This window comes from Crocodylus porosus, unplaced genomic scaffold (genome assembly GCF_001723895.1).
Source record: "Crocodylus porosus isolate Cpor-Errol unplaced genomic scaffold, CroPor_comp1, whole genome shotgun sequence".
Lineage (NCBI taxonomy): Eukaryota > Metazoa > Chordata > Crocodylia > Crocodylidae > Crocodylus > Crocodylus porosus.
In genome coordinates this window covers 63,204,450-63,218,545 of record NW_017728950.1, presented here as the reverse complement: position 1 = coordinate 63,218,545, position 14,096 = coordinate 63,204,450, and the positions used below count along the sequence as shown (strand labels likewise).

General features: G+C 40.9%; 1 protein-coding gene across 4 annotated transcripts in view; it reads left to right on the top strand.

The window, feature by feature from the left end:
• KLF9 (Kruppel like factor 9) overlaps positions 1 to 14,096 on the top strand; it is a 19,286-nt gene that overhangs the window by 1,696 nt on the left and 3,494 nt on the right. Inside the window, exons 1-3 of one of the 4 annotated variants that reach the window (XR_002104707.1) lie at positions 7 to 5,719; positions 7,458 to 8,036; positions 9,304 to 9,876. The exons of 1 other annotated variant lie outside the window; for it this stretch is intronic. The gene's annotated coding sequence lies outside the window, so the exon portion shown is untranslated. Of the gene's footprint in view, positions 1 to 6; positions 8,037 to 9,303; positions 9,877 to 14,096 lie in introns of those variants that run through there. 2 more of the 4 variants (XR_002104708.1, XR_002104706.1) reach the window with 2 other exon arrangements.

Sequence of the window (14,096 nt, the reverse complement as noted above, 5' to 3'; positions counted from 1 at the left end):
CACCACCACCACCCTTCCTTGCATCTATAAAACTGGAAAGATCAGTCCAGTAGAGGAGCTGTTCAGTTCAAACGATGCTATATTTTGTTCTAGGAGACTGGAAAGGATTGACCAAAAACTGCATGAAAGCTGCACATACAGCAGGGTTTCATAGAAGCTGAATATTAGCCTTCCTTTAGCCTTTTGCTTGCTACCTTCTCTGCTAGCCAAGATGGCTATAAATTTGGCCAACAGTCTCCAGAGGCGTTTTAAATAACACTGGTTAGTACAGCATAGTATTTTCATAGTATTTTGACAATACAGTAAATGATGCAATGGTTATATGATTAGCTACCAAGTCAGAAATTTCAGAGCTGCTGCATTTGATTCATCCAGTGTGTTAGGACTTGTCCTCATGAGCTTTGCTGTGAGATGAAGGGCGTGGTCAGTTTTGGAGGTCGTGGACTGATGACGAATTTTACGAATTTTCACGAAGAAACCCATATACTTAACTCCTACATGAATCGGAATATAAGAGGTATGAACAATAGACAAGGAAGGCAAAGGTAGCTTTAGAGCAAATCCCAGTTTTAAAAATGTAATCATCTTTGACAAGTCAAAGCCACTTTTATTTACCATTATAGCATGAACAAAAGTTGTTGGTGGTTAATATTCTAATGCACTCATCCCTCCTATTTATAAGCCTCTGACAACCAGATTTTCTGATGAAAGGCTGCAGCTCACTGAGTCCTAGGTTACATGAAAGCCACCTTCATGGTAACCAGTCTTATTACCACAGTGGCTCTAGGGGAGGAAGGTTGAACATATTTTTCAAGGACAGATATTTTTAAGGAAACACTTACCATTTTCACCAATATTAAGCATGAGAAGAATAAAAGACCAAATTCTTTGCTGTAACTAGGCACCACTTTCATTGACATTAGTGGAATTTTGGTCTGCTGCCACTAGCAGAGATTTGAGCCCATTTTTTAAATAAAAGAAGACTGCAATACATTCACATGCCTAAAAGGAAAGCTTTTGTTAAAGATTATATAATGACTAATGTTCAACCCCTGTTTTTATTTTTCAAAGCTATGTGCACTCCATCTGGCTTACTGTTGGTATTTTATAACACCTGTTGAATAATCATTTTGGTCTGTTACTTCAGGTGTACTGTACATTTAATTCCTACATGAATCAGAATATATGAGGTATGGAAAAGGAAGGTATGAAAAGGTAGTCAAGGAAGACATACTGGTAATGGGATACAGAAACATTCATTTTTGCTTCCATGTTTTGTACACAGCATATAGGTTGATAGTGACCAAAAGTAAATTACCAGTACTTTTGGGTCGAATGTGGCCTGTGTAAAATGAATTTGTGGTTTCAGTTTAGTGCCTAGTGACTACGGGTGCTCACATTTCTCTCCCCTTTTCACATAATGACAAACTGAGGTTAATGTTGTCTTCATTCGGACCAACTGCTTTGGTAAAATACTTCTGAGTACACGTGACTTAGAAACCTAGGTCCCAGGGATTTTCGCTAGGGCATACATGCTAAGGTACTTGGTCACATGACAGTTTTGCTGTTGACCTAACTTTTGACCACAACCAAGTGCTGTTAAGTCTAAAGGATGGCATGGCATCCTCTTGGCATGGCAACAGGGGAATTCTGCACTGTACAGCTATCCTTAATACCTCATGCAATAGTTGTTACCACCAATGCTGTCAAGAGGAGGGTTTTTCCCCACAAGAAACCATTTGTAACACTGGATATCTTAATACCATAAAGTAGCTCACATGGTTTTGAGGATGTAGTAGTATGACAAAATGTTAACCTAGCCACAAACAGTATCTGCTACAGTCATTCAGATTTCCCAGGCCCTGCTTAAAAATGATAAGCATGGCAACTGTAGACCTTCTTTAAAATGTTCTAGTGGAAGTGTCTGGATATAACTGCTATATGTTTAAACTGTAATAGGGATCACAATATTGGGGTATGAAGCTGCTTAAAAGATGCTGTGAATTAAGGTGTTGTGTTTGAATGTGGGGAAAAAAAAAGAAAATGAAAAAAAAACAAACCCTTTGCAGCACTTTATTTAATTCCAAATCCTGGCATCCTTTTGACAGATGATTTTGTACTTTGCTGAACTTTTACACTGGTTGTAGAGGAGGAAAGGGAGGAAAACATCTTTCAAAGTACTGTTATAATATATATGTAATAAATGCAGCCTTCCTAAGACAGGAAATAGTTAAATATGAATCTCTCAGTTAAAGCATCATTGAACGGGCTTGCCCATTGGTCAAGCAGTTCTGTTTGTATCACATGGAGAGAGAACTGGCTTTGATTACCAGTCCCCCACTCTCCATGCTGGCAGGGCTCTTGACACAGCATGCTTAGCTCAGAAGGGGGCGGGGTGGATTCGGAGGACTCTTCTATGTCATTCAATAGCAACTGCTGAGATTAGTTGAGGTACGTCAATGACTGCCTATGCAAGCAAGGTAAGAATAACTGGCATTCTCTAATGTTTTAGGTTGGTGGTCAAGCCATCCAGCTGAACTTCCAATTGTCTTCCAAGTAAAAGTACTTTGCTGATTGAATACAGTAGTCTTGATTTGTAAAATAGTGCGTGCAGTTTGTGGGAGGAGATTCATAGATTTGCCAACTTCTGCACCCTGCAAATTATATCAAGACAGATGAGCTGAGAAATAGAAATCTACGTATGGAAGGACATTCACTGTACTACCACACACTTCAAATTGTTTTTAAACATTTTCAGCCTTTGTGAAATACTGGAGCAGCCAGCCCAGATATTTCAAGTCTGAAGATTATTTGGAAGACAGAGTAGCTAAATGCAACAGCAGCCTTGAAAAACTCTGGTATGCAAAATACAAGGGAAGTTACTTAGTATCATTTCCAGTTAGTTCCCAAATTTTAACTATTCATCCTACTCTAAATTAAAAATCGGATGGACTAGCACTCTGGGTAATGGCATGCAAACTAGCATGTTGTAGATTCCACATCCCTGCCTACAAGCAGTACTGACAGCTTTTAAAGAAGAAGGTTGAGTAGGCACTCATGTGAGTCCATGGCCTTAATCACTATTGTAGGTCTAAGTCAAAATGTTGATGCAAGTGTACCATTGTTCTAAGTAGGTGTTGGCAACCCAAAACCCATAGGCCAGATCTGGCCTTCAGGTCCATTGGATCTGGCCTGCGGATGTGAGGCTTCAGCAATATTCAGCAGCAGGGGTGCTTTGGAGTTCAGCAGCAGGGATGCTTCGTCTCCCACGCCGCCACAGGGGCAGGCACCAGCAACAACGGGTTCCTAGTGCCTACCTGCTTGCCTCTGACTCAGGTTGGGTCATTCCAGCCTGCAGCTAGAGAAGGTTGCCTACCCCTATTCTAAGTGATTAAATACCAACACAAAAATCCAGGTACATTGCTTAGTGATAAGCTGTATACTGAAAAGTTGAGTTTATCAAGAAAACACTAAATTTTTTTTTTTAAAAGAGAGCAATTCCACAAGTACACTGGAGTGTTTTATTAGATATACTAAAGTTATGCATGACTAGACATTGTAGAGCAGCGGTAGGCAAACTTTTCCTGCTATATATATTTCTCTCTTATCTCTATACATCCAGAAACTCTTAAAATCAACCTGGCATTTCTTAATCTGAACTTGTTTTCCAGGCCATCAATTTGATTTGTTGCTGCTTAAGAGTTTTCAGTTTAAGTAGATAAATATCCACTAGTTGTTATTCCCTGCCATTCAATTTTTAATTTTTACCCCAGTATATCAATCAAAAATCATTTCATAATTTTTTCTCAAGCCCATTTTCTGCCATTTTATTAACAGCATCTTCTTCTGTACAAGCATGCTAAGCAAGGCCAAGGAATTGGACGTGCATTGCAATGGAGTGAAGCTAAAAACAGTGACATCTTTTAGCAGTCAAAGGAAGCTGAAATACCAGACTAAGTTACAAGAACAAAGGATGAAGGGAGAATTAGAGCTTTTAGTTCCTAAAACCACTAGTTCAAAACTGACCTCAGAAGAGACCAAAGATAATCCTCCCGATGACCATATGGCTGCCTATATGTTGTGCATTTGATTTATTCATGCTAATTTCCAAAAGACTGGGTCCTACATCCATCATGTTTGAATGTAGGGGTGGTGATCTCAACAGAGAGGCAGTGCTAAGGGCAAACAGTTATGGAACTTCATCATGCACTTATTATGTAGGCACACATGCCTTACTTAGGCGCAATGTGCACAGGCCCATTGCCACGAGTGTGAGTTGGTGAAGAGTAGAACTTGCAGGGTTGGGCTCATGGAGACAGAGCTATCTTCTTACCCAAAGCTACTTCCATTGCCTGGCAGAAGTACAGGGACCAGGCTACATGGGGAAAGCTGTTTGTATGGTAGGACCATCTTGCCTACCATCTTGCCTGACAAATCCTGTTCAAAATCAGCCTGAAACTTATTGCCAGGTTCCTTGAAACATAGAATGCATTTGTTAAAATGATTTTTTTTTCTAGAAATGTCTTGTATCTTAAATTTTGGTGAAAGTCATTATATGCACCATAGATATGTCTTTGTCTGATAAGTTTTCTTTTTCTTACAATTGAGTGTCATACAAGGTGGGACATCTTAACTTTAAAGGCATCTTATATTCAGAGGAATATGGTATTTACTTTTATTGAAGTCTTAGTTTTTGAACCAGGACACTATTAAAAGGCAAGATTTTATTTTTTATGAATTATTGCCAGTACAGCCTATGATGTGCTGGGCACTTCCTATTTAAAAAAAAATTAAACATGGGCCTACCCAAAGCAGCCTACAGTCTAACAACTCAGTCTGTCTTAAGGTAAGGGAAGGATATAACAAGCTATTTTCTTAACACATACATGGATGTGTGTACTATGTTTACTTGAATACAACATGAGGTTCCCTCCTCCCCATCGCCCCTCCCTCTCTCAAAAAAAAAGAGCATTGAGAAATAAAAACTTTGCCTTCAATTTGAGTACCAGTCTGCGGCAAGTGGCAACTCAGCTCAGGTTTTGGTCCAGGCTTCGAGCTGAAACCAGAGCTGAGCCACCACCTGCCTCGAGTTCGCAACTGGGAGAAACATGGGATATTGCAGACTGGTGGTGAGGGAACAGGGGTGACCTGTGTGTATGACTCAGGGGGGAGTATGGGGGAGACTGTGCAGCCTGCCTCGGGTAAATACAGTATATTATGAAAACAGGACATGTAGCTTACACTCAGATTTCTCTAAAACAAGCTCTACTGTATTTATTCAAATCCAGAACAAGGTCTTTTCCCTCCATTCAACATGGAAGAAAAAAGCCCCTTGTCTTGGATTTGAGGGTGAGGTACTGAGGGGAAGAATACTGCTGAGGCTCCAGCCCCAACCCAGGCTTAGAGTCAGAGCCACAACATAGAAAATTGTAACAGGTTGTATCAATTTTGTGTGTATAGAATTTAATTATTTGGGGGCAGTTATCTTAAATTTGAAGTCGTCTTGGATTCAGGTAAATATAGGTTGCTTTTTTTAAAAAAAAGCTTAAAAATTATAAAGAGACTTGATGGAAAAAAAACACCTAGGCAAGTCAGACGAGAAGATTCAAGGTACAGCAAATAGGAAGGCACAGAGAAAGGAATGAAGGATAACATGAGGATAACTAGTCAAGTGGTATGAGAAGGGACCAAGACGGAAAATATCAGAGACAAGTAGCAGGTAAACTAAATAACTTTAATTTGGTATGCAAGATGACAGAAAGCCAGTAAAGGGGAGTATGGAATCTTCAAACAGCTTTAATTTATCCTTTCACTCCTACCTCCTGTGAGTAATGGATATACTGGAACTCTGATTCTAATGAGTAACTATGCTATATCATGTTGTGCTGTGGTTTGGGGAACAATTGGTATATTTCTTCCTAACTGCCTTTGTCAGTTTGTCTCTCTCACTCCTAATCATTAGGATCACTGTGGATATATACATTTACATTCAGTAAACTACATTGCTCTACTGCACCATACTTGCATTCATACACTGGCAGAGCTGCCAAACCTATATAAATACCTGAGACAGGAAAATATAGACAGAGTCAGAGATTGTCTTAATATACTTTGGATGAATAATCTACTAATGAATTAACAGGAAAATAATGCATACACAGAATATAGAGGCAACAAGTACCAAGTATGGTACTTACATGTGTTGTAGCTTTGCCCAGGGATCTATTTGAGCAGTTTGGCAGCTAATCACCATTTAATATTCCTAATATACATTATGCATCTAAAATACATCAATGGGTATACAGAGGAACACACCACAATATGAACTACACATTGCAGAGCTAGCTGCATTTTTGTTTACATGACTGTATTAGGTTAGAAAACCTGTCTTCAAGTTTGGTACGTAGGCCAAGTCAGTTCTCTCTCGCTCAAGGAGAAAAACCTCCCCTGTCTCATCATATCTCATAGCACAGGGGTTAGGTCAGTCAACTTGGAGGTAGGAAACCTGTTTTTCAAGTTTTGCAGGATCAGAAGAAGGCACTTAAACCCAAGTGTCTCAGGCTGCAGGAGAGCGTATTGACCATTACACCATTCTGGACAAGTGTCTCATTCTGCTGAAACTGTTCTACTTTGTAGAAATAATTAATTATTAACTGGAGTAAGAACACAGACCTAACTCTCCTCCATCCGCAGTAAGCATCCTAACCATCAGGCTGTAGATTCAATCTCTCTCTGGTTCAATTAATATTTAATTATTTGTACGAAGTGAAACAGTGTCAACTGGACAGTGAAAAAAAACTTGCCCCAGAACTCTTAAAGGCTGGAGGCTAGGGCATTGTCTTCTCTACGAGTGGCAGGTCCCTGCTCTGAATTGGGAAAAGAGATCTGGAAAGTTTTCTCAGATCTCTCAGCAGTTCACCAGAGGGCTATTGGCTATAAAACTTGATATACCTCTCCAAAAATAGATGTTTTGTATTGTGTGGGGGTCCAATTCAATAAGGAAGACTATCAGTTAAGGCTGTTGGGCAAGAAAGATAAGGTCTTAGAACTAAGTCTGTAACTTTAAGTCTCTAACTGGAATGTAGGTATGTTCTTGGGCTCTATGTAGCTTAACAATGTCAGGACTTAACTAGTTTTGTATCTTAGGCACCTGAAGGTTAGGCAAAAGCTGAATTGAGGTGTTGACAACCTTAGAAATGCCTAAATGATAGAAGTGGGTGCCAAACTTCCATTTTAGGCATATAAGTCCCTTTGTGGCGCTCCAACTATTGGTGTAATAATCCCATTTGTGTAAATGGTCTGCTCATTGATGTTCTACAGATTAACCCTTGCTGCTTTGATGCTTTGCCTTAATTCCCATCCTTTGCTAGCCCAGGTTCAAGTTTTCTAAAAGCCCTTTACCTACCAAAATAGCACCACCCTTACCTTAAATTTTATTGTGTACTATTTCTTGCCAGTGTCTGGAGGTTTGAGATCACTGCATGGATTTTAGCAAGACAATTTACAACATACCTCAGAAGGAAAAGAACTATATTGCAGGCATCCTGTCAGCTACCCAGAGGTAAATGTCTAGATGCCTGTGAGAGTTCAGCTGCAACTGAACGTTAACTCTGAACATGTTCGATTCTGACTCGGGGTTCACATGCAGTGACCAAGAGAAAATTTATTTGGGGTGGGAAAACAGCAGTGGGAGAAGAGGCCAATGGGCATGTGTATGAAAGCATACAATAACAGCAGTCATTAAGAGTAAAGAGGAAAACCAGCCCTATTTCTTTTCCTGCAATGAACTGGACCATATCTTGGCACTCATCCATCTACAGAGCCTGAGGTATTTTGGAGGCACAGACAGCACCAGGCTGAATACTGAATCAAGAAAGGAGGAAGGAAGAAATGTTCATCATGGTCCAAGGCGAGGAATGTGGGCCAGGACCACCAGGGTCCTCAAGACCTTACCAGGATCTCTTGACCTCTTGGACAAGGGCAGCTCCAGTAGCCAGACAGATTCAAGTGGGCTGGGAGACCAAGGGGTATATAAGGTATGTTGTTTTTATTATCTGTACCAGTTGGGTTGGTTTTGCATGATATGACCATGGGAAGATGCGTCTGGTGCTTTACAAATACCGCTTCATTCTTGTGGGTGCTTACAGTCTCACAGAACAATAGAAGCCCCCCCCGACCCTTTTTGATTTTGCAGCACAGCATTATGGGCATCTTCCTGGGCCCACCTTCCCTTCCTCCCCCAGTTTACATACCTCTATTATGGAACAGATGGAGAGGTCAGGACATTAGTTCTCCATGTCTGGCTACAACAACAGGTGTCTCAAATAAGGACAGATGCCTCAGGCATGCGATACACAGTATCTAACATAGCCAGGTTGTACGGTCAGACTCAAAATGAAGGTCAACAAGAAAAGCATCAAATCTTGTTGACAAGTCAAATACTAAATGTCAGAGCAGAAAAATATTAATGCAACGAATTGCATCATAGTCAGCATGATTCCACCATGTATGTGACATTATCCATTGGCCCATTTGTCCATCAAGAGCATATAGCTAGGTAGCTACTCATATAGTTGCAAATATACTTCATTCTATCATTCTCTTTAATGCATAAACACTACTTGAAAGCGAACTACTTTCAATTAACTAGTAGTAAGGCTGTGAAAACATCACCTTGTCCATCTCCAGTACTACCAGCCAACAAATTTTACTGAGAACTCTAGCAAAGATAATTTATCTTAACTTTTTCCTCTCTTCCCCAAGTGATCCCTGAAAGTCTTTATAAAATTCAGCACTCAGCTAGTCTTAGCAATTAAATTAAGAGAAAAGATAATTTACACATATCCCCAGAGAAGGTCATTATAGCTTTCCTATCCTAGAGCCTGCTTACTTATCTACTATGACAATAACTCAAGTGCAAGATTAGTAGCTTTGCTCTCAACCTGTTGAAACCAGTGTTATCATGTTTTTCTCTTCTGGAATCCTCAGACTAAGGATTCACTACCAGCTTTTTGTCTGGACTGAGTAACCTCTTTTGAGCCAACTGAGATTCAGCTCCTAAATCTTCCCTCTGCCTCCCTCCCTCCCCCAACCCTAAATAATTGATTTTAAATTAGGAAAAAAAGTATTGGTTTATGCTCTTACCATACTGAATATTAGTAGTACATACCATCTCTTTCCAGTGAGACTCCAAAATTGGAAAGTGACTAGAAAGGAGTATTTTTTCATTGCATTCTTTGGAATACTGAGGATTATCTGTACCATTAATAAGGTTATTAACGCTGTTATTATTGTTCATTTCAGAAACTGCTGCAGCAGCAGGACTACCACATGGAAATGCTGGCACATCACAGAGCAAGAGAATAGCAACAGGAATCACAACTGGCTAAATACTTGATCATCTCATTGGAAGGAAATAGAAAATGACTTGCAGATGGGCATGCAAAGGCACTCTTATACAATTTTTAGATTCAAGGAAGAAAAAGCTGGTCATTTTGGGAAAGACAAGACTAATTTAGGCAAAACAACAGAGAATCAATGATGGAATGTATATGGATGGCATGATAACAAAATGAGACTGCTGAAGCAAGAGCACTTTTGATTCCAGAGAATAGATGCAGAGGCATATGCCACTTCCTATGATGCTCAGAACCACAACCAGCACGTACTAGACTGCCTCCTGCCTGTTCCCTCTCTCCCCAGTACTTTCATGACATTCCTTATTGTGTCCCTGGCAGCAAACAGAACAAAGAACCAGTATTTCTTGGATGGGAATTTTATAATGTCAAACAATTTTCTGTGCAATTTGTTATTTTTCTCCTTACTTATGTCAGCTGGCTTGTGTATGCTTTTAAATAAAGTTGATTTGCATCATTATTTCATTTATCTGTACTTTAATCTACACACAGTGCATCACCACTCCAGTACATCATGCTCTTGCTTACCCAGCTTTAAAAAAAATCAAACCAATAAGTAATTTTAGAAGTGCATCCTGCCACATGATGCAAACCCACCACTAAGAGACAATATTTAATAATAATTGCCAGCATTTAATTCTGCCTGCCTCAAGCAACAAACAACATTATTTATCATCTCTTTTCTCTGCCTTGCACTAGATATCAGAACAAATCTGATAAATATGACATAAACCAGGTGAAGGCAGGGTTAACACCCAATTCAGCTTCAGGTGGCACTGGCCATCTCCTTGCATAAGCATATACTGATGCTTACTCAGTCTGTGGGCTCTTAAACACCTACCTGTAGTTTCAGTAAATGCTGGACAAAATGCAACAGGCACTGTCTATCTTTGCTGATTGCACAATCACTGCATGTCAGCAGGTTCTTCCACCTCACTTTACAAGGCTTCCTAAATACACACACGACACACTACCACATTCTGCATCTGTCAAATCAGCCATTTCAAATCGCTGTCTCTCAAGGTTTGTGTAATCAGTTATAACCCCATAACCAGGGAGAACAGTGAATTTGCAGGCTCACAAAAGAATCACTGAGGGCCTAGAGAAGAGTTTTGCCCCTGCACATGCGCACACACGCTTTCTGCCTTTCACATCTTTTGAGTGATGTGTAGATGAAATGGGGGCCATAAATTGAAGTGGTGGGTTTTTAAAAACACTCCTTCAATTTAGGCCCTTTAAACCCCCATGTCGTGCACATACCCGAACTACCTGGCCTCTCCAGCAGGGGGGAGGGGAAGGCGAGCTGCCAGCGGGCTGAGTGGTCCCTGGGCTGTGAGGGGGGCTTGGTGCTTCCCTCTGTGGCAGCAGCAGGCCCCCCAGGTGGCACCCACCTGCAGGCACCTGGCTCATGTGGTCCCGGGAGGCACTGCAAGCACAGAGGGAAGCAGCAGGCCCCCGCTCAGTTCAGGCAGGCAGGCTCCAGAGCAGGGGGTGGGAATTATAAATAAAGATCAGGCTCGCCACTTCTTTTTTTTCTTTCTTGGGTGGAGTCTGCCTTCCCAGGCTACTGCCAGGCTGCCTGCATGAGCTTCCTGCACAGCCCCTGAGCTGCACAGAGCCCAGTGCTTTTCTCTGTGGCTATAGGGGCAGCAAACAAACTCCTTGGAGTTTTAGTTTCCTGCACCCAAAGTCATTTGAGGCACATTATGCCACCAAATTTGCTACATACAGGGGCTGGAATCACTCTGCAATATGCTGCCAACACATGCAACCACTGACACCATTAAAGTGGTGCAAAAGCATTTAACCTGCTATAAAATGTTGTGCACACATGCCCCTCATTTCATCTACACGTGGCCTTAAAAAGCTTAGAGTTTGATTATTTCCTTGTATTAGGCACTATGCTTGGCTAACTTATGTAACACATTTAGAAAGCATCCTTGACAATCCACTAAGGCTTACATCACCAAAGAGTGAAACTTTTCTGCCAATGTATTCCTAGACTGGGGAGAGGGGTCAGGGTAGATAAAATACAGCTAGGTTCCATCAATAGTGCTTCATACTTCAGGAGACACAAAACTGTTCCCATCTTGTATTGATGTCTGGCATATCTGCCACCTTAACCACATGCCCCAGCAACACTCTGCATTGCCTTACTTTCACCACACCAAAAGCCACACCAGCATCAAGTTCCTAGCCAGCAGAGGAACAGGGCAGATGAACACTAGCTCTAATCTGGAATCTGTGGCAGAGTTGGATTAGTCTCTACAGAGGCAAAATACCCTTTTTTCATTCAAAAACTCTGCAGTAACTGCTCCTTATCCTGAGCCTTGAGAACAGCTTGATTCCTTCAGTCTGTGAACCTGACCCCAAAACAGTACTTTTCTGAGCAACATTTTTATTGAAGTAGTACAGGAAATGGTTATGCGAGAGGAAAGTGGTGAGTCCCAAACTTACCAATGGCCTTATTTCTCTGGCTTGCTGCTATTTCAGGGATACCATCAACTTGCCTCTTCTGGGCTGCTTGAGACCCTTAGTGATTACTATTCAGGCATTCCAGTAGAAAATGTTCTGCCTGAGCCAAGAATGAGCTTGGACAATTCCTCCTTATTTCCATTTTAAGTTCATGCTTTAGTCATCACTGAGCTGCTTTGGGAGTGTAGGAATTTTGACCTGTTCTTCCACAATTCCCCTTGGGGGGTCCCGGGCAGCTTTTCCCACAAGCCACTGCTTCAAGAAGCTATGACAAACTGTGAGAAAGGCAGTAAAAAAAAAAAAGGCCATGCAAGTGAAACGCTCAACTGAAGTGCTGTGTATGGATTCAGGGTAAAATTAAAGCCAAAAGCGGGTGGTTAATATTACTACTTCACTATTTGCTCCTTACAGGGGAGCACACACAATAATTCTACTGGTCCAGTAAACAAATATAATTTTAATTAGCTTCTTCAAAGACAATGACTATTCAAAATGACTTTCAACCATACCAAAGAACCTTGCAAAACAAAAGATCCAAAGATTGGACTTAGTGGAGAGGAATTTCTCTTTTCTCCTCTCCATTACTGTTCAAGGGTGACTTAGTATTTTTCTACTACCGTCATCCTTCATGACCAAAGACCAGTGATTTTCCTACGATAATTCTAAATCTCAATAAGGATAAGGAAATAACTCTGAAGCCATGTCATAAAAAGCAGAAGAGTCCTGCTTTTAACAATATTTGCACAGTCTAATCTAAATTCATACCATATCTTTTTCATTAGGGAGGAACATTCCCCCCAATAGTAAATTCCCTTCTCAAGGCAAAAAATCCCCCTACAAGATGCACCACATAGGAATCTAAACCATCATGAGATATACTGTAAGCAACAATGCTTCACCCACCAGAGTAAGCTCTTAACTAAGGTCTAAGGCAGGGGTTGGCAATCCCCAGCGCGTGTGCCAGAGCATGGCATGTGAAGGCATTTTGCTTGGCCCATGCACCTCAGAGCAGACAGCAGGGAAGAGGCCAGGGCTTTACTGCCACAACAAGGATTGGGCCCCTTGCAGTTTCTTCACCGTTTATCCCTGGCACACCAACATCTTACAAATCAAGGTTGTGGCTGTTTTTAGCATGCTGCCCACAAATGTTGCTTACCCCGATATAAGGTCTTCAAGCTGCCATGTCCTGGCTAAATCTCAGACTGTCTATATTCCACCATCTTTGTTCCTGACATTGCTTGTGCTTTTGATACTACTAATCATCCTCTCCTCAGCATCTTATTTGGGCCTTGGTATTATACTCCTTTTCCTGCTTTTCTAAACATTGCTTACAAACCTCTAGTCTTTCTCTCTACCATTTCCATGGGAATACTCCGCAACATTTTTGTTGCAAGCCACTTTCTTTGGTAATTTACAAACATGAGATAAGATTGTATGCTGTGCCAAGTTCACAGCATCAAGAATTACTATAGTTCTTGAATTTCTTGCCGATTGTTCCAAGATGGAAAAATGCATGGGAAGATTATTTTATATTTCAAGGTAGACTATAAATAGCTTTCAAAAGTCTCCATTTATATTCCCATCAGAAAGAAAATTAAGGCCTCAGAAGGTACTAGTACATGATGCTATGACTAGAAGTCTGCTTGCCAGTTGTCAATTGCTACTCCCTCCAACGGACTATAGCACAGTCAGTGGTCCAGGCTCTGAAGTATTGGGTAGCGCAGAACATTTGTGACTTGTATGTTAGACCACTCACAGATTACGCTTAGAGATCCTGGGTACAAAAGGATACTTACAACAACTATTGTTCATTCTTAATACCTTCATTTTTAAGAGTGTTCAGCAATTCACTTTTGTTTAAGGTGACAGATTCTGTTCTGCATCCTAAGCAGCACACACCTGTTTTGAGAGGTCTGCTGGTAAAAAAATAAAGTAATTCTCTGCCTGGGACATTTGTTTTCATTGACCCTCAGTTAGCTGGTCAGAAAACTGAGAGTCTTTGTTTTTTTCCTGTTTAGATAGGTCCTTTGGAGGGTATGTTCTCACAGCTACAGATCACTTTCTTTAGTGAAATAGATGTCCTAGAAAAGCATTCATATACCATCCCCACCCCATGCCCCCTCCCCCCCAAAATATTGATGTTGTTTAAAAAATTATGCAGTCCACCAGTTGAAAATACAAATTCACACAAACCAGTTTGTCACA